General features: G+C 37.0%; 1 protein-coding gene across 3 annotated transcripts in view; it reads right to left on the reverse strand.

The window, feature by feature from the left end:
• Nucleotides 1-24,263, reverse strand: part of ITSN1 (intersectin 1) — a 143,349-nt gene that overhangs the window by 118,614 nt on the left and 472 nt on the right. The window lies entirely within an intron of this gene.

Here is a 24,263-nt window from a genome sequence, read left to right on the forward strand (position 1 = left end):
GAAGTGATGGAAAATCCACTGCATCACTCAATTGGTTCTAAAATCCTTATTAAGAAGCAAAATAAAAATCTTGTTTTATTTTCACTTTAACATTTGCTGACTTCATTCTGAACCACCAGATCTTGTACGATAAGAATTCTGGTTTACTTTTTTCTTTTTAAAATGAGCTTTTTGTAGTTTCTTAGCATTCACAACTTTATATTTTTCTTTTTGGTAGTCTTTACGGAGGTGTAATAAGTTGCTTTCTTTTTATTTTTTTATGTTAAAAAGTTTCATTAACAGAATTACAGTCATCAAGTTCTGACTTCTCCCCTTTCAAAACATGCCTGCTGTACTGAAAAAAATCTAAAAGATAAGAATTAAGTTAGGAATACATGCCACACCTACAAGATAGTCTTAATACTAGCCTGGCATTAACTTCAAGAAAATTCAGTAAGGAGGACAAGGAAATGCATGACATAACTGCTACATATGAAGCCATTGTGTTTTCTTAGACCTTCCACATCTATTTTGTTTCACAAACATGAACTTTAGCAGTTACCTCAACTGCCAGTACTGGTTTACAGTTATACTGAATGGTAACAGAATCAGCTAAAGCAGATTGGTTCTGCTATTTACATAACATAAAATGAGAGAGTTCTGCTTTATTTCAGAACTGTTGTTTTAACAGTAGTACATAGGTATCTCCCTACTATGTATACTGTAACTATGGTGACATATATATCTGGCAGTCTCCATGGGTCAGTGATCATTAAGCAATGGCCCTGTCTTAGAAGTTATACTCAGAAGAAAAGGTAAAGTAGCCAAAGTCTGGAGTCCAGCCTTAGCCAAAGGAAAGCACAGGTAGTCCGGCAAAGTCTGGGTGCTCTGTAACATCTAGGTGCTAGCTTTTATGTTATTTGTGTGTTAGAGTATCATTCTAAGAATAGGCTGACGTTCTCCATTCACACTGACTTTCTCCATCTCTGCCTCAAAGCGACAGTTATACTGGGGGAACAGTAAGCAGGAAGGAAAAGCCTGCTGTTCCTTCTCAGTTCCTGGAGTCAGCATAAATGTAGGCTGAGAAAGTTCAGGATCTATGTGTCCATTCCCATTCCCCCACCCCGTGCCAAACCATAAGATAAAAAGACCTACTAGATCAGAGATGGGCTAGAGTTGGTGATATGAGAGAAGGCACAACAAAAGGTTTTCAAAACAGTGCTGTATTAGTGAGAGTTATTCAGTGTCTACCAGAGCATATCTGCATCTCACTAGTTGGGTCAACCCACATAGCTATTGGCTGAAGTAGCCAACATCCCACACCCATGTGCCTTCTGCTCTGAATCTCTTCATATCTCTACCTCCCTAACTCTTTTGGAAGACATTAGGAGCACTTTCAGATGAGGAGCAAACATGTATTATGTCCTGGAGGCAAATATTGCTGTTTTTTGCCTTTCTTCTGGTCACACTTGATTCTGTTGTTCAGACAGAGGTGGACGGCAGTCATTCTCAATGGCGTAGTCCTTCATTTTTTTCTTCTAATTAATCATATTGATTTCCTTGGTAATGTCAATTTAAGAACATCAATCCCAGGGCAAAATTCTCAGAAAGAGACCTTGCAAAAACACATAAGCATTCCTTGAACCYGCCCTGAACATCTGAGCAAAGCAGGTCAGAAGCATCCACTGAGCTCTTAAGTAACCTTTCTGCACCTTGCCGAAAGCCTGTCTCCCCAGTGGAACTGGAAGTACCCTGCTTAAAGTCTAGTACCAGACAGAAAAGATCAGTTAAAAGCATCAGGGCCATAAGTGCATATAAAGATCATGGAGAATCAGGATGTTTTGAAACCTGTCAAGCTTTTATGTTTGTTCTTAGCTGCATCTGAAGTCTGATTTTTATTTCAAACACAGCAAGTCTTAAAAGAACATGTGGATTTTACAGTACTTACACAAAACACTAAACTTGCAACCTTAGAGTAGAACACCACCCTAAAATACAAGAATGTATTCTACTCTTTTCCCTTTGTTTAATTTTAAAATTCTGATAGGGCCATACATTAAAGACAGTTCCCAGGTTACTCCAAACCTCTCTTCCCCCTTTTCATTTGCTAACTGCCAACATCATCCCTCCCAGTAATTCAAAGTAGCATTAATGAAATAAAATAGACAAATTAGCAGGTTAACAGACAGAAGAGACCCCAAAACCAATGAAGGTGAATAGCAAAGACTTGCTCTTCTTTTTTTGTTTTCGAAAAGCAAAAAGGGAAATCAGTTATCAGTGAATTGCCCAACAGTACTGAGCAGAATGTTCTGAGAAAAGCTTGTTCTCTGGGGCAAGAATAAAGCAGGCAGCAAACCAAACCCTAGAGAGGGTAGTATGCTTTCCTAACTATTTCCAGTGATCTTCTTCTTCCATAAGAGAGCTTCCCAGAGAAAGGGGGCACAGAAATATGTTGTAAAAAGTTATAACTGCTGTTGTAGGGTTGTAGGGACTAAGCAAGCACTTAAAGTTCTCAAGAGCTGGTAAAAAGAAATATCATACCGAGCTAAAAGGTTTTATTGTCCTATAAAACTACGGATGCAGAACAGATCAGCAAATCTTCAGCCTTATGCAACCAACATACACATACAGTCCTGTCTCCAAAGCTGTAAGAACAGCATTCACCACAGTTATCTGACCATTTTGACTTCATGAAAAGCAATATTATTTATATATATTATTTTATAGCTTTTTATTTTATATATAGCACAAACTATATATATATTCTATACATGTGTATATATTGCTATATATCTACAACAGAGTGCACAATCACTTACCATAAAACAATAAGGTTAAATCCTTTTTACAAGGATCAGTGTAAACAGTTACACTGCTGAACACTAACTATAAAGAAACCAGTATTTTGTCTGTAGATAATCCCGACCCTTTAGGAAATATTAAAAGCCTATATAAAAGGCTATATATGAGATGACACAGAATTATAACAAGCATGAACAGCAAAAACTGTTCTGAATTATAAAATTAATTGCAATTGTTGAATAAAAGTATTTGTCAACTGCCTCTCACAAAGATTACCAAATTTTGGCTTCTACTCATCTGGCACACAATAGGCTTTAGAAGGGTTCAGCCAAAGTACTCTGAAAAGGTAACAGAGTGAATAAATTACCAAGGCTACGTTTTAGTCAAGGAAACTGACAAACGGGGTTTAAAAAACACTAAAGAAGAGGATAGTGCCTCTTTTCTACTTCAAGTATGACGCCTACACAATAAGCAGCACATGTTACACAGGATTCAATAATTCTCTTTAGTCTCTCTCAGACTGAGGAGCACCTGGAGACAGGCACCTCTAGCAGAATATTTAGAGAACTTCAGCTATAAAACAATACAAATAATATTTCCCAAGTGAATACAGAGAATATACTGGAGTCTGAAGCTATCAACCTATCCAAGGAATGAGTTACTGAAGCTTCATTTCTTTTAAGCAGCAGACCATTTAATTTATTTAGAACAGAATATTTTCCTCTTTGTTCTAAGATCTGGAACTCCTTCCTTGCTATGAGTAGGATCAATGGTTCTCAGCTTTACAAAAAGTGAAATACTTTCTTTTAAAACCAGCTCAACTAAAGCATGGTATGCTCTTGGATACATAAGCAGGACACTTCTGGGGGGGGGGAGGTGTTCTTCCAATCTGATGCTACCTAAGGATAGTAATATACCATTTAACATAAAAATGCTTCCAAAGACCTAGCAGACAATGAAAAGACAAAACAGCACTTTAAATAGCAGCTTTATTAAGAAAAAAATGCAAGTGTTGGATGAACAGATACAAAAACTTCCTGTGCTGTTTTTCGCATAGTGTTAAACAGATTCTCAAAGCAGCACAGACCCTTGGGCATTTGTAAAATTAAGGTATGACCTTATACTGGAAAGGTTGCTTATCAGACAACATTACATATTGGAAGAAAAAGGCTTCTCCTACATTGCCAGGTACACATAAGCTGCATAAAGCTTAAACAAGAAATCAAATGTGTTAAGAACTGTATTGCTAGTGGTAATGTCTCCTATTTAAAATATGTTTAAGAACTCGCTAATGAACTGAAAGAAAAAGGGCCCAACTGCATAAGGCAGGGTATTAACTCAAAATAAACTTCTTTTTCCTATTTGCTTGGTTGAGCAAGGATACCTATTCCCCTTCAAGGTGCACAGAAGCTCTTCATAAAAGAGCAAAACCATTTCAAATGTATCCATAAGGCTAGGCAATTGTTACATGCAATAGGGTAAGGGCAAGAAAAAATGTTTTGCAAGATGAAATAGTAAAGGTTTCCCTTTGAGAAGATCACAAGTAAGCATTCCATCAGTTCCACATAAATCAGTCTCCTGCATCTCCCCCACCCCCCCCCAAAAAAAGCCTACAAAAAAAAAAGCCAAAAGTTTCAATCCTTGGTAGGGGTCAAAGATTATTCAAATGTTAAGATACAAGCACAGATATCATCTTACTGAATATATTAACAGGGGTAGTCAAAAGTTTAAAGGCAAAGAAAATTATTACATGACATAAAAAGTTAAAGCTTTCCATATTTTTCACTAGAGCAGAGGTACAAGTATCTATGCAACTCAGACTCCCTCAAAACACGCATTGAACGAAGTTACTTAAGGTTTTCCTCACTACAAAAAGAAGTCTCAGAGGTGGAAGCAAGTATTTATTGGAAGAACAGACAGATTTCAGTTTTTGTCAAAACAAGCTGGATGTTGGAGACACTATCCCACAGTAGCACTTTCTATCCTCTGAGCAGTTAGGGAGCAATGGGATCATTCAAACATAGTGCCACAAAGTTCCAGGCTACAAACCGTCTGCATTTCTGCCAAGGGCGGGGAATTATTTCAAGCCTATGCATGAGAGAACCAGGACACGCACACACAAAACTTAAAAATCAGTAGATACCTAAGACAAGACACTTAAAAAAAAGGATACATATATCAAGCAGTTAGAGAAGACGTACTCACTGTTAGTACATAAACATTCTTTAGCTGACAACATGTCTTCTCCTAAGAATGGAGATGTTAAAGGGAGAGGGCAGTATATGCACTAACTGGCATTTTTCATTCTTGATCTGGAAAGCAGGCTACTTTGTTATGGTTATTTTGTACATGACAAAGTCTGTACAGTTAATACTGAAAAGAGTGATTTCGCTGGATTGAAATGTTTTAATACCTCTTTCCAGGATAAAAATTCCTTTCATTAAAGAGGCTAAGAACATTAACATTATTGTTAGTGCTAATGCTTTATTTACTGCAGGTTACAAATATGCAGTATGGTTAGGTTTATTCACTGTAGATTACAAATTTCTCCCATTTGGATATTTCAGAAGTCATCTGTTTTTCAGTACTTAGTAAAATGCCTTGCAAGTCGCATTAAGGTTGTGGGGCTGTCTTCAGCTAGGAAGAAATCAAATTGAAAAGTTGTTGTAAAACACTCATTTCACAACATAATAGATCTACAAAAAAAAAGGATTTTCGAGTTTGTCTCAAACAGAAAATGAAGATAGCTATGAAAACAAGCCTACTGGACTCCTTAGAAACCCTCTCATTTGCAAGTTTTTAAACATGCTGTCTATTAATCAGTGCCCAGCTATACATGCAAGTACAATTCTGCTGGCATGTAACAGTACAATCCTTACTCAATAAAATTGTGAGGTGGCAGCAGGTTGACTACTGTGAAGAGAAACCCTGAACTCTGTGTCCTCATTTTCTCAAGAAAGGTAGGGCAGGGGAGGAAAAAAAAAAAAAAAAAAAAAAAGTAGTGAAGAGATGAATAGTGAAGAGATGAAGAGATTTGTAAGGAGAGTAGTAAAAAAAGGGCACAGAGAGGAGTGCCAATAAAGAACGAAGCAAGACAAGTGTGATAGAAGCGCAGGAAGGGCATGATTCTACTGCAGACCTAAAGTTCATCCAACTCATAGTTGAAATACAGCTCATCCCATTCTTCCAACAAATTCTCATAGCTCTTACAGCACACTGGCATAAAAGCTTACAAAGATTAGCCTCTCCAAGTTTCACACTTTTGTGAAGAGATCACTCAAATACATTCAGAAGATGATGTCACATCTATCATCCACTGATGACCCAATATAATGATCTGGAGATAGAACTATGTTCTACGATCTGGCTTGCCTAGAGATTAAGTAGGGGTTTTTTTGTTTTTGCTTTTGTTTTAAAGGAGTCATCTGGATATGAAGACCTTTCTTTTTCACCTTGCCTCACAACAGAAGCCCTGAACAAAGTTCTTGCAGGACACAGACATGGAAGAAGTGAAGGACAACTTCTAGTTTCCTGCTTCTACTTTAACTCCAAACCTCTTGTAAGGCACACAAACCTTAAACAAGTTTCTACAGAAGTCATCAGCACTACATCTCACCAAGTAGTTTTCTGTTTTCTGCCATGATACTGCTTTGGTTCACTGAAAGTTAGTGTCTGTCAGGAAAGTTAGCGTCTGTAGGATGAAGCCAAGATTTGCAAGGAATGAAACACAGAAGCCACCTCTAGTATCAATTTAACCAGTTACCAAGTGAAATCATGGGCTCAAATCAAGAAATATAGAACATCTTCACTAACATGAGACTGCACAAATTTGTATTTATAGACACAGAAAAGAAGAAATAATCACACTAAACAAGGAATTTGTAATGTTTAGGTTATATCATTACAAAGACTATGAAGCAACCTAACTTCTCTCCATTTTTAATCTTGCCACCACTAATAAAGTAAGAAATTACAGATTTTTATTTTCAGTGCTTTGGTAACAGTTCTAACTCAGCTTCCTGAAAAGCTGGTTAAACTTGTGCATCTTCAGCATACTACTTTCTTTTAAGGTTTCAAGTTGGGTAAGACGAAAGACATACACTGATACTGGCCAATATACTGATGTGCCTCCCTAAACCAGAAAAGTATGTTTAGTCCTTACGCTGAACCTCAAGACAGTTCTTCCTTTCTATCCTGTTTTCAAGTTTAAGATAAAGTATGCACCCAAAGCTCAAAGATTTAAAATAAACAGCTCATATACTACATATGTGTACAATATATTTTAAGATTGGAAGAACATTTGACTACATGTAATGGAAGGGATGCTACCTGTACACTACCATAATGGAGATATTTTACTAAATATAATTCCCCTGTTGCAAAAAACATTTTCCATTTTGCTTAAGTTTTAATATTTCTCAAATATAAGAAAGTGAATTTAAGAAATTCTGCTTTTTTTTTAAAGGTAGTTTGTTGCACTCTTGTTGACCACTTTTGAGCTGGTCCTAAAATGAACTTTACATACAGGATTCTCATTTTTTCTAGCTGTTTAGGTGACTGTAATCTACTAATCTGACTAAGTAGTTCTCATAGGTCATTCAGTTTCCAGCCCAGAGAGCACAGTATCTGTGGCAGACATACGTTATACTTGACTCAGCTATCACTTCTCACAAATTGAAAGCAGTATCCTAATCCTGTGAATAGGATTTATTCTAAAAGATACGAAGAAAGCAACATCAGTTTTTCAAGATTCTCCACATTTTGGTCATTTAAGCAGGCACTTCATGTTAACAGAGCAATAAAATAACATTCATAGAGATCAAAAACTGCTTGGAAAAGGGGGAACCTCTTTGTTGGAAGAATAGGAACCTACTTCACTTGGTCAATGGGATCACATTTGCAGCTCATAAATCAAGTTTATGTATACATATTTATACTTGGGGGAATACATAGCAGGGAACCATGGTTTAAGACCACAGACTATATTTATTTACTGCTACAGACAAGTATTATAACATGTCTTCATGTGGGAACAATAGATATGAAAACTTTTTACAATTTATAGTACAGGAGGAAGAATACAAGTTTGCACAATTTATAGTTCACACTTGCAGTAATGAATTTAAAACCTGACAGCTAAAATGATTACTGTCTTCATTCATTCAACCTATTCCTCCAGTTGCCAGTGCAACTTTTAAGGCGCTTTCACTCACGAATCAGGAACGGAACTACTTTATTACTCAACCCAGCATGTTAAAAATAGGGGCAAATTTACCTCGGAAATTGAGCCTCATGTGACTCAAACAGAAGATAGTTTGAAGGCCATGCTCTGTAGCAGGGACATCATCAAAAGAGGCTTGAGGACAGCTGTGAAGGAAGCTCCAAAGAGCAGAGACTAGCATAACTGGCAGTGCATTCAGCAGTTACACAAAGTAATTTCTCAACTCACACTGGCTGGCTTCAGTAGAGCCAGCATACTGTAAGTGCTGCCAACTGACAAGATTTTAAAAATACACACTGGAGTCTAAAAATACATTTCTGATTATTTACCTTCTGAGTTAAGACCTGAAAATGAAATCTGAGAGAATTTTGAAGCTTCTTCTCCTTCTCCAATCATTTGAGCTACAGTTACCTCCTAAAATGGCAAGCAATATTTTCTTGTAGTCACTTGTCCGTAGGAGAATTGGCTTAAGATAGTTGTCAATATTTCAGTTATTCAAAAACTGCATATACTTAAGCACTTAAAAAAAACAACAACAACAAAAAAACCCACCTCCCTCACATGAAAGAGCCTTGGATCTCAAAAACTCAACAATTTAGTTTTTAACTCTCCTGAAACACACACATGGCATTTACTGAAAAGCAAAAGGCAAAAATGAACTTACTGGAAAGAAGAGCTGACTGCTTGCAGAGGGCAGAACATGAACTTTTGCCTCAAAATTAACTTGTCCCCTTTGGGAAGGTAATAATACTTAACAACCATTTGACATCAGAACAATGCACACATGCCTAATCAAGAATCTGAGTGGTATTTAACCAGTGGAGGCATGAAATATGCCAAGTATGACATATGGTATTTTCTATTAGATATGTTCAATTTCAAAGCTGTGAACAGTCATAACAGGTCCCATGAAGCAGTAAATTATAATAGATGTGGGACAAAAAATACTAGTGACAATAAGTAATTTTCCTAAAGCTACAGTACTATTTTCTATCACTTTTAGCACATCAAGACACACAGGTTTCCAAAGTAGCACTTGCATAAATCACATATGTAAGTCAAATCAAATTTACTTTCTCACATAAAGGAGCAAGAAAGTACCTACAGAGAAAAAAAAAATTACATGAACATGTTTCAGTTCTCATCTGCTTAAATACAGCTGTTAACAGTTTCAGAATATTAAGTACTAAAGTACCCTTTAAAAGTACAGCTGTTCTAGCGCAACTCTTACGCAGGAAAATCCAAATTATGCAGGAATAAAAAACAGTGTATGTGCTTAAAAAAAAAGAGAAAAGCAGCAAGTAATCCCCAATAAAGCCTGTCAGCAAGCATTGCCAAGAGATGTGTCACTGACATCCCAGACTGAATACGCCATTTACGTGCACTTTTTTTTTTTTTAATTCTCCAATGAACGATGTCAGTGACAACTGTATTGAGCTTCAGGAGTTCTACTATATGGCAGCAGTTATGTTCTTACTTTAAGAGCTGCTGAAAAATCTCACTAAGTATTTTGACTACATGTTCTTAAATTCTAAACACATGATGGCAACTGAGAGAATACTACAAGTATCCCAGATATACATTTCTCTGTGGTTCATTTAATCTTTGCCTGTACAGCTGAGATTTGGAATACTTGGAGACAAAAAAAGGTGCCTCTAGTTCATTCAAGATATGAACAAAAGAGAAACAGAATTTTGAATTAGGCCCTGTAGAAAAATCAGCAGCTTCCAACTCTGCGATCTTTACTTTAGCCTTCTGAAAAGTTCCTGTTGGTTTAACAGCCCAGAAATGAAATCCTAACAAAGGCCTCAAGAAATCTGATTGCCAGCAGCCAGTACACTGTCAAAGCACAGAGTGTTAAAATCCTCAGAGAGCTGAAGGTACCAAGTGGAGAATCAAGTTGAAATGGAGGCAAAGGATCTGGGTAACAATGCAACATATTAGACTAAGAAGAAAATGTAATACCTCAGGACAATGTGTATTATTTACTTGTTGGGAAATACTAAGAAGAAGCCTACTGTGTAGCAACAGCAGTGGAAGAGAGAGACAAACTTGCCTGAAACTCCGATTGGTGTGTCAAGAGCTAAAGCTAGAAATGACAGCTGTATCCAACATCAGGCTATGCAAACAGAGAAATAAGCAGGTTTCCTGTTGTACTCAACTGTTCCCTTATATCAACCTACTTTGAAGTTTGGGTAGTCCTCCACAGCTCTTTCTGGGTATTTCATTTTATTACTGACAGTCAGGAAACCTCTTGGACTGTTTCTAAACTAAAACATGTAGGATGTCAAGACAAAGAACTAAACATATACCTGCCTGAACATGCAAGCAATACACAGACATTAGACCAGTACACGTGAAAGCTGCTTCTGAGAGACTTCTCAAGCCTAGAGAGAAGGCCATTCTCAAGAAATACTGAAGGGATGAAGACAAAGTGCATGGACTATCCTGCCAATAACCTATGCTTCAGGCTGATTTATTTCTGAAAAATAAAAATAGCTTTGATTACATATACAAATCCTTAAGATTTGATCCTCTAGATGACTATGTATTGGCAATTTAATTGGACCTGGGAAAATATTCTCTCCGTGACAGAAGATTTGGTCTGCCTTGGAAGACAACCTTTCCAGATTATCAAGCCCCATCAATATGCCTGAATCATTTGTGAACTGAGCACTATGCAAAAAAATCAACTTGGGGAGAACCATAGTTGTTCCAAGTGATATCTAACATTTACAAAACAGATATTATTTTGTTACTGGTTTTAGTACAAAGTTAAGTGTTGCAGACTTATAACGGAAACTCAGTTCAACCTTATTTTTGAAACGCGTATCTCTAGACTGGCATACCAGTTGAACTGATATACAAAGATGTAAGACAAGATGAGCCATAACATTAAAATGCTACAGCCTGGCCAAAAATATGAGTAACCCGAAACACAATGCCAAAGGTCACAGCATCCATCAACAGCACTGCGCATGCAAGCCATTGAAAAACAGTAATAAAGAAGTCCTACAAAGAGGCAGTAAGCCAGCACCACCCCAAGAGAGAAAGAACCTAACACATTTTTCAATTACCTTGCCAATAACCTCCCCACTGTATCCAACCCACTAAACATTAAAATCTGGAAGAGATATAACGATTCTATAGCAACCAGCTGCTGAGATATTTTTCAAACAGAATGAACTGAATACAACTGCCAAGTACTTTCCCAACACATTTAGCCTGTTCCTAGTGGGAAGAGAAAAGTATGTTAGCCTCTGCAATTCAAGATACAGTGCAATTCTGAGGTCATTACAAAACTAAGGCAATTTAAAATAAGTCAGATACTAAGGAATAGGTGAACATACAAAAACACAGATCCTAGGAATGCAAGCTTCTATTACTTAGCAAGGACAGATATATCACTCAAGAAGCCCCTCCTCTGGAATAGTACTTCTGTGAGACTTCTTTCACACTGGTTACTCTAACACCACCTCACCAACAGATCCATTTTACTAATACTTCCATGTCACTTATAGAGTCTATGAAGGAGTCTTCTGGAGATCTAGAAATAGGCACTTTCACGTAAACACATGTCAACTCCACAATGGTAGCTGCCCATGGATGTAATTTATTTTTTAAGCTCTCAGAATAAGGCAGTAATTTGATCATCTGTGTTAAGATGTAACTGTTCCCGCTATATGCCTTCTGAGGTACATATCTGTAATAAGGTGCAACCACTCTACTGTATGCCTACAAGCACATCAGCTATAGCAATTTTCTCAGCACATTTAGAATCAGAGACCATCAGAATAATGCAGAATGCGTTCCCTTAGCTTGTATAAAAGACAAAGGAAACTTTAGGTACCTTGCAAAAATAATTAAGAAAAATCAAGCCTAGTATTAGGTTTATACATGTTGTCCCAAGTATGCAACCCCCATAGAAGACTTTTAGCAGTCTACAAATCAAAAGAAAGGTGGAAGCCAACTAACTAGGTAATCTCTCTCTCTTTTCCATTTATTGCAATGAAGTTTTGCTTCTATTTCAGTCTTCCCAGAATAAAGTCTTTAACCTTTAATGAGAGACGAAGCCAACCTAATACAAGATGGAGATATTGGTGGACTATTTTAATCTTGTTTCATAATATAGTACAGGGATAACAACTGAACTCAACAGGTAAACATTTAAAATATCTTAGTTAAGACAGGCTCCCATTTTTCCTCCARTGTAGTTACTTTAGCCTAGTGTTTCTCCACCTCTTTTCTCCAACTATAAAGCATGGCTTGTCATAAACATCTAAGCTACTTCAGAATGATACCTGAGGGTTGCCAGAAAAGCCAAGAGCTTCCCCTTGTGGATGGCCTGGTACAGACCTAGAAATGACTGCTGCTGCCACCTTTAAAAATGATAATCAAAGCAAACTAAGTTTGGAAACCTGCAGACTGGTCTATCTCCATTATTTGTAGCCTTCTGCCACCTGCTTTCTTATATTTTCCATCTTTTTTAAAATCACTCTAGCTATAAAGTACCACGAGTGGAGAGTAATCACATSCATTGTTCTCTCTGGAGGATTCAATTAAATATATATGTTTTCTGAACCTGGGAAAGGATAATAAAGCACAGTAAACCTCCACAGAGAAGGAAGTCAAGTTTCACAAGAATTTCAATATGCAGGCTTCCTAGGTTTCATTTCAACACAAAAAGTTTAGCTATGTCAGCATTCTGGATTCATAATGCTTGTAGGGTTTTTTGTTTGTTTTCAGTAAGAGGACTAAGGACTAGTCCTAAGTTCTGTGCACTGTTTTGCACTTCCTAATCAGAATGCCCTATTTTAGTTTCAAAGATTACTAAGTCAGCAACCCTAGGTACACTCAGGAAAGCTATTTTAATGCAATTGTTTCCCTGCCCCAACTAGCCTGTAGGTTACTTTTCCTAACAAACCCCAAGTGGTTGAATTCAGGATCAGATAAAGGTAATCCAGGAAATCCAGGAACTTGGCACTGCCATAACAATTAAATTCCAGAAACTCTAGGAATTAAGCAACTTTGGCAGGGAATCCCATTTTCCTTGGAGCTATGGTTTTCCTGTTTGAAGCATGCATAGCAGAAAAAGGCAAAATGATTTCTCCAACTTCATGTGATTTCTGGTCACAGAAATCTTATCACCTACCAAAACTACCTCCAGTTAGGGAGGGGGAAGAACCCTCCCTCTTACTTATACAAAGTCCTGAAAATCCCATGGAAAAAAGAAAAACAAAACAAAAAGCAAAATAAAAAAAAATAGGCAGAAGATTTATTATTCAACTATCAATGGGGCCTACCAACTATGCAGAAACAACTACCAGCTGAAAAAACTACAGTCACAGCTGCTGAGATTTCAGCTAATGTCATCTCTGGATCACGTTCAATTCCTCAAACCAACAACTAGTAAGAGGCACTAGTATAGACCACTGAAGGGTCAAAGCTCCATTTCTCTTATCCTAACCTCCCAGTACATGGTAAGGCTAAGAAAAAACACAATTCTACGTATTTCTACTCTTTTTAGTCCTACACTTCTCCTCCTTCCTCAATAAGAAATCCAAAGCCTGCATCATGACACAAGCAGCAGAGTAAAACCAGCCCAGATCTTCCCAGTTTCTTACCTGGCCATGAAATTCTGAATTCTAATGCTGCAACCTAAGTATTTCTGCTGCAGTGTGACAAAGAAACAAGCAACAGCAGAAACAAACGGTGATGCATAAAGACTCAAATATACCACACCACATTAAATTTGGTTACTGCTGTATAAAGACTGTCTTTAAATGAAGTGTTAGACACTAGCATCAGATGATGTTCATGTGGAAAAGGCTTGTCTTCATCTGCCTTTTTTTTTTTTTTTTAAAGAAAGGTTTCATCAGACATGTTCCAGCTTTTCTATTGTTCTCCCACAACACTAGCAGTTCTTATCTGGGGTCCATCTGAGGACACGAAGACTATCTGATACTAAGAATGTTAGTCAGATATCCTGTACACACACAGACACAGGCTTTTATTAACCTAAAATTTCTTTATTTCTTTCCTATTCATACAGTATGTGAAAGACTATGACTTTGTTCTGGACTACAAGTTTCTAATGAAGAATTAGCTATTAAATCCCATTTAACTGCCCATACAAATGATACCACTAATGAGTCCACAGTCTTCACCAGGATCTTCCCCATTAATATCCCTCAAAAAGTCTTAGGTATTACAAAGAGAATAAAATAAAACTTAGGCAGGGAAAGCAAGGCAGGGAAAGCAAGAATAGGTAGGGGCACCAAAGTATCAAGCTGTTATGTAAGTTTGTAGAACACGTCAAATAAGTTCATGCAGGCATATTTTATTTATTTAGAAGACAGCTTTACTTAGGGATACTTTGGTGTTGTTACATAAGTACTCATGTTTTCATTTGTAATTTGCTTTGAAATAAAAGCAGTTTAAACTCATTGGGTTATACTCACCAAACTATTTAATACAAATAATTGATCTATTTTTAAAAAAGTCATATAATAGTGTTTGTCAGCAGTCTGGAGTCATGTAAGAGCACTTTACTCAGAAAGACCCTTTTTTTTTCCCCTCCCTACAAAAAAGCCTTATTTTGCTTGCCTCATCTATGGACAGCATAACTTCTAAGCAATCCTGTCAGATTTAAATGTCAAGTTTAAACAGTAGCACCAAATGTACCTTTGGGACACATTTAAGGAATCAATTCTTTGCTGTATTTGACGTGCTAAAGTCAGCACTGAGCCTAGAGTATTTCATATTTCTGTTTCAGAAGAGTGGATTCCAATTATTTTGCAGAGCCAGATGATTTAAGGTTCATCCCTAGTTTCTGATTGTGCAAAAAGGATGACTGACTAATCAAAAAAGCATAACACTGCTAAAGTGAAACTGCTACACAAGCCTCAACTCCATTCAGATTATTCTGATAAGAACTGTGGTTGTAAGTCAGGTCTGAGCATGGATAACATCCCTGGCCAATTCATATCAGCAGGCCTGTTTCAGAGATGATAAAAGCACGAACTTCAACTCAGCTAGATGTAAATACTGACATTTATTTTATGCTGGACTCTAAGCATTCTTTAAAGACATGAATCAGAGTGGCTAGGAAGGAGTCAGCACAAGATCTCAGCAAGCAACAGCATTAGCCAGCCAGGAAGAACAACTGGATTGCTGAAGACTCCCAGACAGCATATCCGAAGTGCACAAATGTGAAGCAATTGCAAAAAATAAAAGATTCTGATGCTTTCATCATGAAGAATATTCAGATAAAAAGGACAGGAAAAAATATTTAAAAAAAACTATTATTTTTGGAAAATAGAACACACAAGGGAGGCTGGAGACAGATTATTGAGAAGAGTCCAAAGAGCGTAGATGGAAGAGTCGCTCCCTAACACTCCCTCATCTCAAATGCCTAGCCATCAGGCATTGATAAGGTGTACCAGTGTTTTATAAAGAGGCTGAAATTTTTATTTCTCAATTACTAGCTTACAAACTAACCAATTACAGTGGAAAGAACAGAAGGTAGTACCACTTTGAACCAACTATTTGAGTTCTGTGTCAACTGAAGACGTTTCCTGTGGAATTCCTAGATCACTCACTTAGTACCACTAGTGGCATATGAAGGGATCTTAGCAAATAGGGGTTTTCAACACTAAGACACAAACGCAAACTAAGCCACTGACTCCTCATCATGAGGAGGCTTGACCTCATAGTCAAAGCTTACCAATAATTCCAACATTACATCTAGCTAAGTACTGCACCACATAAAAAAAATGAAATTGCATTTGTCTTCTTCCCTTGCCCATGTTATCCTTCAGGTTGCCAACACCTTCTTGAAGCTATACCATTCGCCAGCAAAACACTATCAGGCACACTTTGCTTCTAACATATTTCTCAAAATCAGTGTATTATGTGTCATACTAGGTTGCTGTTTGTTCTTTTATAAGCATAATACTATACTCACTTTGGTTTTAAGTACAGTAAGTAAGGACAAACAGAACATGCAGAAGTATCTAAGTAGGATAATGGATGCTTTCAAACTGTCATTAAACATCTCCAAAATCCATGATCTCTGGCCATCAATTTTTTAGACAGCCTTGCCATGTGAAAATATATCTTAACACTGTTATGTTTTGGACTGTTTTCTGAATCTAAGTTTTACAAACTAGAAATGGAAAAAGAAGAAACAACCATACAGAACAATTGGAAAAGAAGTGTGTGTGGGGGGGGGCTTGTTACATGTCTTTTTTCTAAATGTAGTATTTGCTTGAATACCTGCACAACTTATTTCCACACTACTTCATGACAACAAAAAAACCCTTCCTTCTTCTCTTTGTTGTTAATTATGCTACCTGTTTTGCAATTCAAACACACACGTTGAAGAACAGAGGTATTAAAGTGGAATGCTTCTCCATGAGAATATTTTAAAAGTATTTCAGATAGCTCTACAATCTATTTCCAGTAGTTTACTTCACACAATCTTTCCTCGTTCAGATTGGCTCTTATGGACATCAACAGAAGATCTGGGAGAAATTTCAGAGTATGCTATTTAATTTTCTTTAATTTCATCAAAAAGTACATTTAAAAGATCAACCAGTTGCCCTATAAGGTTTCAAAAGAGAAATTAAAGAACTGCAGCCTTTTCTTTCCTGAATACGTTAAAAGTACCTAACAAGGTAAGATCTTTGCATTTTAAGTAGTATCTAAGAAAGTCAGTCATTATATGGGACCTTCTTCTTCTTCTACACAAAAATAAAGAAACAGATCTAAGCTAAGAAGCAATGCATGGACAGAATCCTGAGGGGCAAAACAAGAAGGCATACTGGTGCCAGAAAAGTACATAACATATATTAGGCACTGAAGGAGGATCTCCACAGGAGGAAACTGCTGCCAAGTGTGAGGGAAAGCATATAAAAATGCTTCAAAAAGTACAAAGTTTAGATGGGAAAGGACACCTGTCAGCCTTCAGATAATACCAAGATACATGGGACAATAAAAGTAAAGAAATACAGATGAAAAAGAAAAAAGAACAGGTAAAAAACAATGTTGACTGGTGAAAGCACTAAGTTAGAAAAGCAATCATTGCAGTAGCATTGGCAGTAGATGCACTAAAGGACCAGGTTAGAGAACTGCTATTTAAAAAGCCAATTATGCTGGATGCCCATACAAATAATAAGAAAAAACAAAAAACAAAAAACACACACCCAAGTACCACAGAAGTCTATCTGTCCACCTCAGAAAAAAACAGAGAATGAAGTTCGTCCAACTGGGATTCACATGTGATTCAAAAAAAGCCATTATTTCTATTCCCAGAAATAAAACTATTGCACCATCCCCTTTGGTTTTGATACAAGATTAGATTACTGGCATTTTATTACAAAATACAACTCTGAAGCTGGCAGTTTTAGTTCATGATCGTTCTCTGTAAGGAAGAAAGAATCTTACTTCCTCAAAATACTCTGAAGACTTATTGAAGTTAATCGAACCTCCACAGTGAAAACCAAACTGGATGTCAGCTTACCTCTTTTCTACTTAAATCATACTGTTGCTCTTCTTTAGTCCACAAAAAACTTGCTACAATCCTACAATATACAGTCACCTCCTATATGTATATGAACTGCTCTGTGAAAATAAAACATGTACTTTTATTATAGAGAACTATAGTTTAGCTGAAAAATACCATTTTTCAGAATTTACTCTTTGCAACTCTTCATCCAAAATTACAGTACCTTATAAATCCCCATTTAACTTACAGGTGCAAGAATACACCTGAAAGTTCGTCAGACCTAGAAATCTGCCAACGTGTGAAAAAATTAAAAGAAAAAACTAAGACTAGAAAAAATTCAGGCATGCAGTATGAGCAATTTTAAGAGCCTCTTTCCTGCAGAGAGTAGCAGTGTTAGAAACATGAAATGGAGAGGGGGGCAAATTTCTCCAGTGGATCCTACTGAAGTTCCTTCCTCAAAACAAAAGCAGGCAACTGAATTTCTGTCTAAACCTCCTCACCATAAACACAGAAAATTGTACAGAACCTGTAGAGGGCTGAAGGCCTTGCCTGCAAGGAACTCTTCACATGTGCATCTATGTACTGTGACAGATCCTCATCAATGGTCAGCTTTGTATGGCTGCAAGCACACGTTCATACAGAACAGCTTGCAGGATCAGGGATTAACAATGTGAAGCTAATGTCTAAACATAGTGTAACATAACTAGAACTGGGCAGCTGAACAGATCTTCTCAGTCTTTATCTTCTTTCACTGCAGGATTGGCCAAAAAGAAAAAAATGTAAATTTTCACTGGTCCTGCCATGACTTGTTAAAAAATATATTTTTAAATATATTAAAATGGTACTTTACAATCAGGTTACTGGACAGTCCATATTGTTGTGCTTGTGAACCTCAAATCATAATATATAGCCACAACGGAGTACATGAAAAATTTATTTTTACAGTTACTTACAATAAAAGGCTTCTTTTTAATATAGAAATGGTAACCCCCCAAAATACAAACTTAACTTGATTGTATCTTCAGAGTCTTCAGATCAGTTATATGAACACTTAATATAAAAGCACTAAGTTTCCAAAACATAGCTATAGGGATTCAGTTTTAATATAATATGAAAATAGGCATCATTGATAAGTGTCTGTGAGTGTCCCTGCATAAACTGGCTTTGACCTTTGAAAGTTATATATGCAGCTGACTTTGCACAGCTTCTCCAGCTAAATGAGCACCCAAGACTGTTCTATTCTGAACAGACACACAGGATTAGCTTCCCAGTATTCAGTATTTGATTTCTCCTTTACAGTTCAACTGGTAGGGCACCTAACAAAAAGGTAGATGTATATTTGGCAAAATGCACATTAAAGAACTATGATGTACTGACAATAGAAACATTTTTTTTGTTTTGAGATGTGTGGTTGCTTTCTTAAGCACACAGCTAGACATCATTTTAATAGTTTTCTTATATACTGTTTTTGGATACTCACACTGAGAGACTTAAAATCCTATCAAAAATGAGTATGAGTTCTTACTTATCCAATGCAACTCCAACATAGATATGATCGGTTCTTAGCTGGCCTGCAGAATTACAGAAAAAAATGCAACAATTTGATTTGCACATCTGTTACATTTATTGACAAACTAATTACTTTTTAAAATGTTGCAAAACTGTAACTGATTGCTTAAAACAATTACTATCTTATTCAAAAGTTAGCATACAGTCTTTAACTCAAAATCTTAATGTAGTTCTACAGATCACTGATCACAGAGCAAGGGCAAAAGTAGATGACAGCTGCCTGCTGGGAAGCTAATACAGTGGTGGTCTTCAAACCCTAATAAAGTTATCAGTACAGAAATTCCTGCTGCCAGATTTGAAAAAAGAGAAATCTGTGCTCTGCATTAGTTGTCACTCAGTACCTTCAGTAAGCCTTCTAATATACAGCTTTAAATTTAAAGCAGATTATTTTAGTCCTGAAAGTCTTAAAAATTCAAGATATCTGTGGGTGGTTAATAAAATGAAGGTGATTTAGTTATCCCTAGCATACTGCTCAGTAAAAACATATACAAAATATAACACCAACCAAAACACTGATGCAGAAATTGCCTGCTTCTCTCTTTAAGAAATGTGGGTGTAACTCATGAATGATTTTACAGGTACAATTAATTGTTGCAATATTACTTACAGTTATGTATGAAAGCATAGAAGACACTATGCTACAAAGGAGTTCACTCCGGTGAAGACCTTACCATTTTAGGTGGCTCTCCATAAATATTCTTTGAGGAGCCCCAGATTTAAACTCAGGTGTTCTGTGTATTTTTAAGAAATATTAATAACTATTACCTTCAAATTGTACATTGATATGGAGCCCATAAAACTGTACCTTGAGATGATGCAAAGATTAACTACTGTCCAGCCGTTTACAGTAAACTAGTGATCTTTGGGAATAAAAAAGATGTTTAGGTAATGAATCCCCATGAAAATTAGAAGCAGCTAGACATCAAAATACAAATGGAAACCTTGACTTCTGACTCAGTAGGTCTTTGATAAAGTTATTTTAATAGTATTATCAGAGCTTGCTTGACATAAAATATTAGTACTGAGAACCATGAGGTAACATACTTTCAAATCCATGATTTTCAAGTATAGCCATCACACAGAACCCTACTCATGTAACTCAATAGTATTTTGACTTCAACTGTCAAAACTGTGGTAAACATGAATTTCCTGTGGACACACACAACCACAAAGGGAAGCGGGGTGGGATTGGGAACTATTGCAAAAGAGAAATATATATCAGGGATTTAAGTTTTAGGCCATTAGTAACATGTTCATTTCAAAATTCTAAACATGCATTTAATGCGCACTTGTCTGATAACAAGTTGACTTTACAGAGAAAAGGGAAGACAACCACTAAAATGACACTAATACTAATTAATTCAATTATTTTAGAAACAATACATGAAAAAGAAAAATATTAAATATAAGCATGCTTAATAAATTTCAGAAGAGAAAACCAAACTGAATATGCACCATTTCATTTAGTTTTTCTGCATTTTTATTGATCACAATGAAGAGAATGTCATAAAAATGCAAAAATTACTCACTTATTTTTGTTTTGTTTTATCATCTAGTCATAATGTTGTTAGGACACTCTAAACTGCACACAACATCCAAGAATCACAGAATCACAGAATGGTTGAGGTTGGAAGAGACCTCTGGAGACTGAGAAGAATCATGCCCTTTTTAGAGTCATTCAGTAAAATTGAGTGACGCTGCCAAGGTCACACAGGGAGCTCATGGCAGATCTTTAATTAAAAAACTCTTCTCATTCTTGTGCTTCTTTATACCAGGAAGACAATCATTATTATTACTCTGCTAACATTATTAAGCAACCCCTAATAATAATAAAAAAAATACAAGACAGACTGCTTAGAACAGTTACAAGGATCTCTCAAAATTTTCAAATCCCACATTAAACATCCCACAAGGAGATGCTGCTCTTCAGTGAAGAGTTCCCCTTGAAAGGGGGTTCACAATGGCTTCTAAATAGGTTTTCAGAGTGGAGATTTTTCCCCTTCATATATGCGAGCTCTCAGATCTACAGAGCAGGTTACCTATCATGTTCAAGGCAGGTAGTAAAGACAAAAACTACCCAAGTTAAGAAAACTGCTGCAGAGATTCAAGAGCAGAATTTTTCCCACAGTAAGGCAGCTAGAAGGCATAAAAACATATCAGAAGTAACAGAAAAATAAACCTTTATTTTAGAGAAAGACATAGGATAACCCTCTTCACTCTTCCCACAGAAAATTATTTCATGTCCAGTCATTTTCTGTTCCGGCCAAGAAGTTATTCCTCTGATACACTGAGCTAGGTAGGCAAATTCCCATTTGAATTGAAGAGTCTTTAAGATCAGTGATTAACAATCACGCATAACTAATCTCTCCTATATATACAGTGCATACTTTTATTAAAAACCTGACCACCTCTACCCCTTCCACACACATAGCTATCTAGAGAGCTGATTAACTAGCCATCTACATGCACACTCCAAAACTATGTAGTTTCTTGTTTTGTTGTATGAAGGATTTTGAGTGGCAAATTCAATTATGAATATGCAATCTATAATTAAAATATCAAGCATTTTGACATAGCTAGAGTAATAAGTGTCACCCAAAAATCAGTGGAATCTTGTATTCCTTTTTTATTTTAGAAAGTGTACTTTTAAAGGGAAGGTAACTACTTTTGGCACATATCATACAGAAGTTTTGGCACTTCATACCCAAGTTTTAAGTATACAAGTAATATATCACTCGCATTAGCCCAGACTTCTAATTGTCTACCATACCACCCAATGTCACACTGTGCAAGGAAAAAGAAAAACAGCTTACTGTGTAGGGACCTTTTCAAGTTATCAAATGCAATAAGCATTCAAAGTTTTTAGCAGACAACAGTGTCAAAAGCAACTATGTTTTATGGTAAAAATTTTCTCATCTCTTTAGTTCCAACTAGGTCAACCAGTGAGACACCCCCAACTGAAACACATACAACAAACAAATCTTTGTGCTTATGATTTATTCTACTCTGTCTATTACTAAAGACAGCATAAACAATGTTCACAGTTGACAATTGTCCATGATGATCTCCTCAGATTTCTTCAGGCTGTTACTGACATTTTGCTCAACTTTTTTATTTTTCTCTTTATTCTACAAACAGAACTCTAATATTCCTATTTCCCCTAGCGTTATCCTACTGAAAACTAAAATCACAATTTGTGATTAAAGTATAAAGATAGACCAGAAAAAGCTATTCAACATCATCATTTAGAATGATTTAACCGCTAGATACATCTTTCTTGAATCCAAATATAACCTAATTGCTTGATTAGAAATATTAAGGAAAGGGTATGCAGACTTTCCACCAAACAGCTAACAGCAGTGACAGAACAGGCAGAGCAGATCATCGGTTTATTTTGAGATACCAGTTCTTACTCTACTACATCTTAGTAGTTATTCCACTGAACCAGGTCATAAAGGAGAACTCTCAAGAAATACAGCTACTCTGAAAAGGATCTTATCTGGAATTAAAAACAGTGGGATATTATAGACGGAACATTAGAACTGAAAGAATTAAATGCGGTTTCTGAAGCAGCAAGTGGAAAGCATGGCCTGCCCAGCTTAAATGGAGTTCGAGCCTAACACACTGGAGAAACTGTTCAGAAACAGTTCATCTGTACGAAACATGACCCCTGTAAAGCTGCCAAAATCAGTGACAGCATACAAGTACTAAACACACAAGCTAAAAGGGCCAGAGCTGCTTTGACTTACATGCATGCCTAAACCTACATGACAGCACATCTTAAAATATAAGTTAACAAAAGTAATGCAACTGTTTTACCTGTATTTCTATATGCAATCAGTACACCTCATCATCATCCACAAGCAAATACAGCCTTCACTTCTGTACTTGCAATTCTGAATRCAGCTGACATATAAGACTCCTCCTTCCATACCTCAGTCCCTTACCAGGACTTTGAAGATGCAGTGTGAGGATTTTAAAATGGAAAGAAGAATTGATTACTCAATTCATTGGTATGTTAAAAACTATACTGTGTAAAAACTTCACCAGGACATATTCAAAGGAAGTTATTGGTAATGAGGAAGGAAAAAAAAAAAAGGCAAAATAAAGAAAGGTTGTTTAAGACTGAGTGTGGAATAACATTGCAAAATCTAACACTTTCCAGAGTCATCAGTACCTAAATACACAGCTTAGCTTTTTGATTTGGGTAAAGAATGCATGCACTCATATGTTTACTTCAAATATTCTGTTAAAATATGCAGCCACTACCTTAAATATATGTTGCAGTACAAGTTCTAAACAAAAAGTATACTTTACAAATAGCGGAGGAGGAGGGAAAGTGGCAGCAGAAAACAGACTGATTCTTGCTTTAATGAGTACCACACTATCACATCTGGAATGCTAGTTATTTTGCTACCAARATGTATTTACTAAACAATACTCTCTAACAATCTATGGAAGCGTTTTCCCTATCACGATATCCACACCCCACTGAAAGGCAGAGTTCACAGGAAATAATGTTTCCTAAAAGCAGAAACAGCATTTCTTTCAGTATAGAGGAGCAGCTGAATCAGAACAAAAGATGCCTCTAGGAAATATTATCTATAAAGTTGTCTGCTAATCCAAGGCAAACAGAAATGAAGGGACAAGAAAACGACCATGTACCGGTTTCCTTTTCCTGAAGCCTTAACAACATTCCCTTGTTCAATTGGTGGTGTGTCCTTTTCAAGCCATAAGGGATGGCATTCCTCCTTCCCTTCGCACCAGGGCGGACTGTATGTGTCGAGGGAGCAGGGAGCAAAGAGGACGGAGGCAGCAGGAATAATCGTTATTTAACGAGGTAAAGGGAAACCCGCTACCGCGGCCGCACAAGCCATCCCTTCCAGCCCACGGCCGAGGTCCCCCGGAGGACACAGGCGGCCGGGGCACAGCTCCCTCCGGGAGGGATGGCTGCCTTGTGACGGCGAGGGCCGTGCTATCACCGGGCCAGTGCACACGAGCCGGGGCGCTCCCCCTGCCGCATTGCCCCGCTTTTCTCTACCCACAAAACCGCAGCTGCCAGAACGGCACCCACGAAACCCGCCCGGCGAGGCATAAATAAAAAACAGTAATAATAACAACTAAAAAAGGCGAGTCCGAGCAAGGCAAGCAGCAGTGCCCGCGCCGGCGCGCGGCAGCCGGGGC

Source organism: Apteryx rowi, unplaced genomic scaffold (genome assembly GCF_003343035.1).
Source record: "Apteryx rowi isolate R43461 unplaced genomic scaffold, aptRow1 scaffold_46, whole genome shotgun sequence".
NCBI lineage: Eukaryota > Metazoa > Chordata > Aves > Apterygiformes > Apterygidae > Apteryx > Apteryx rowi.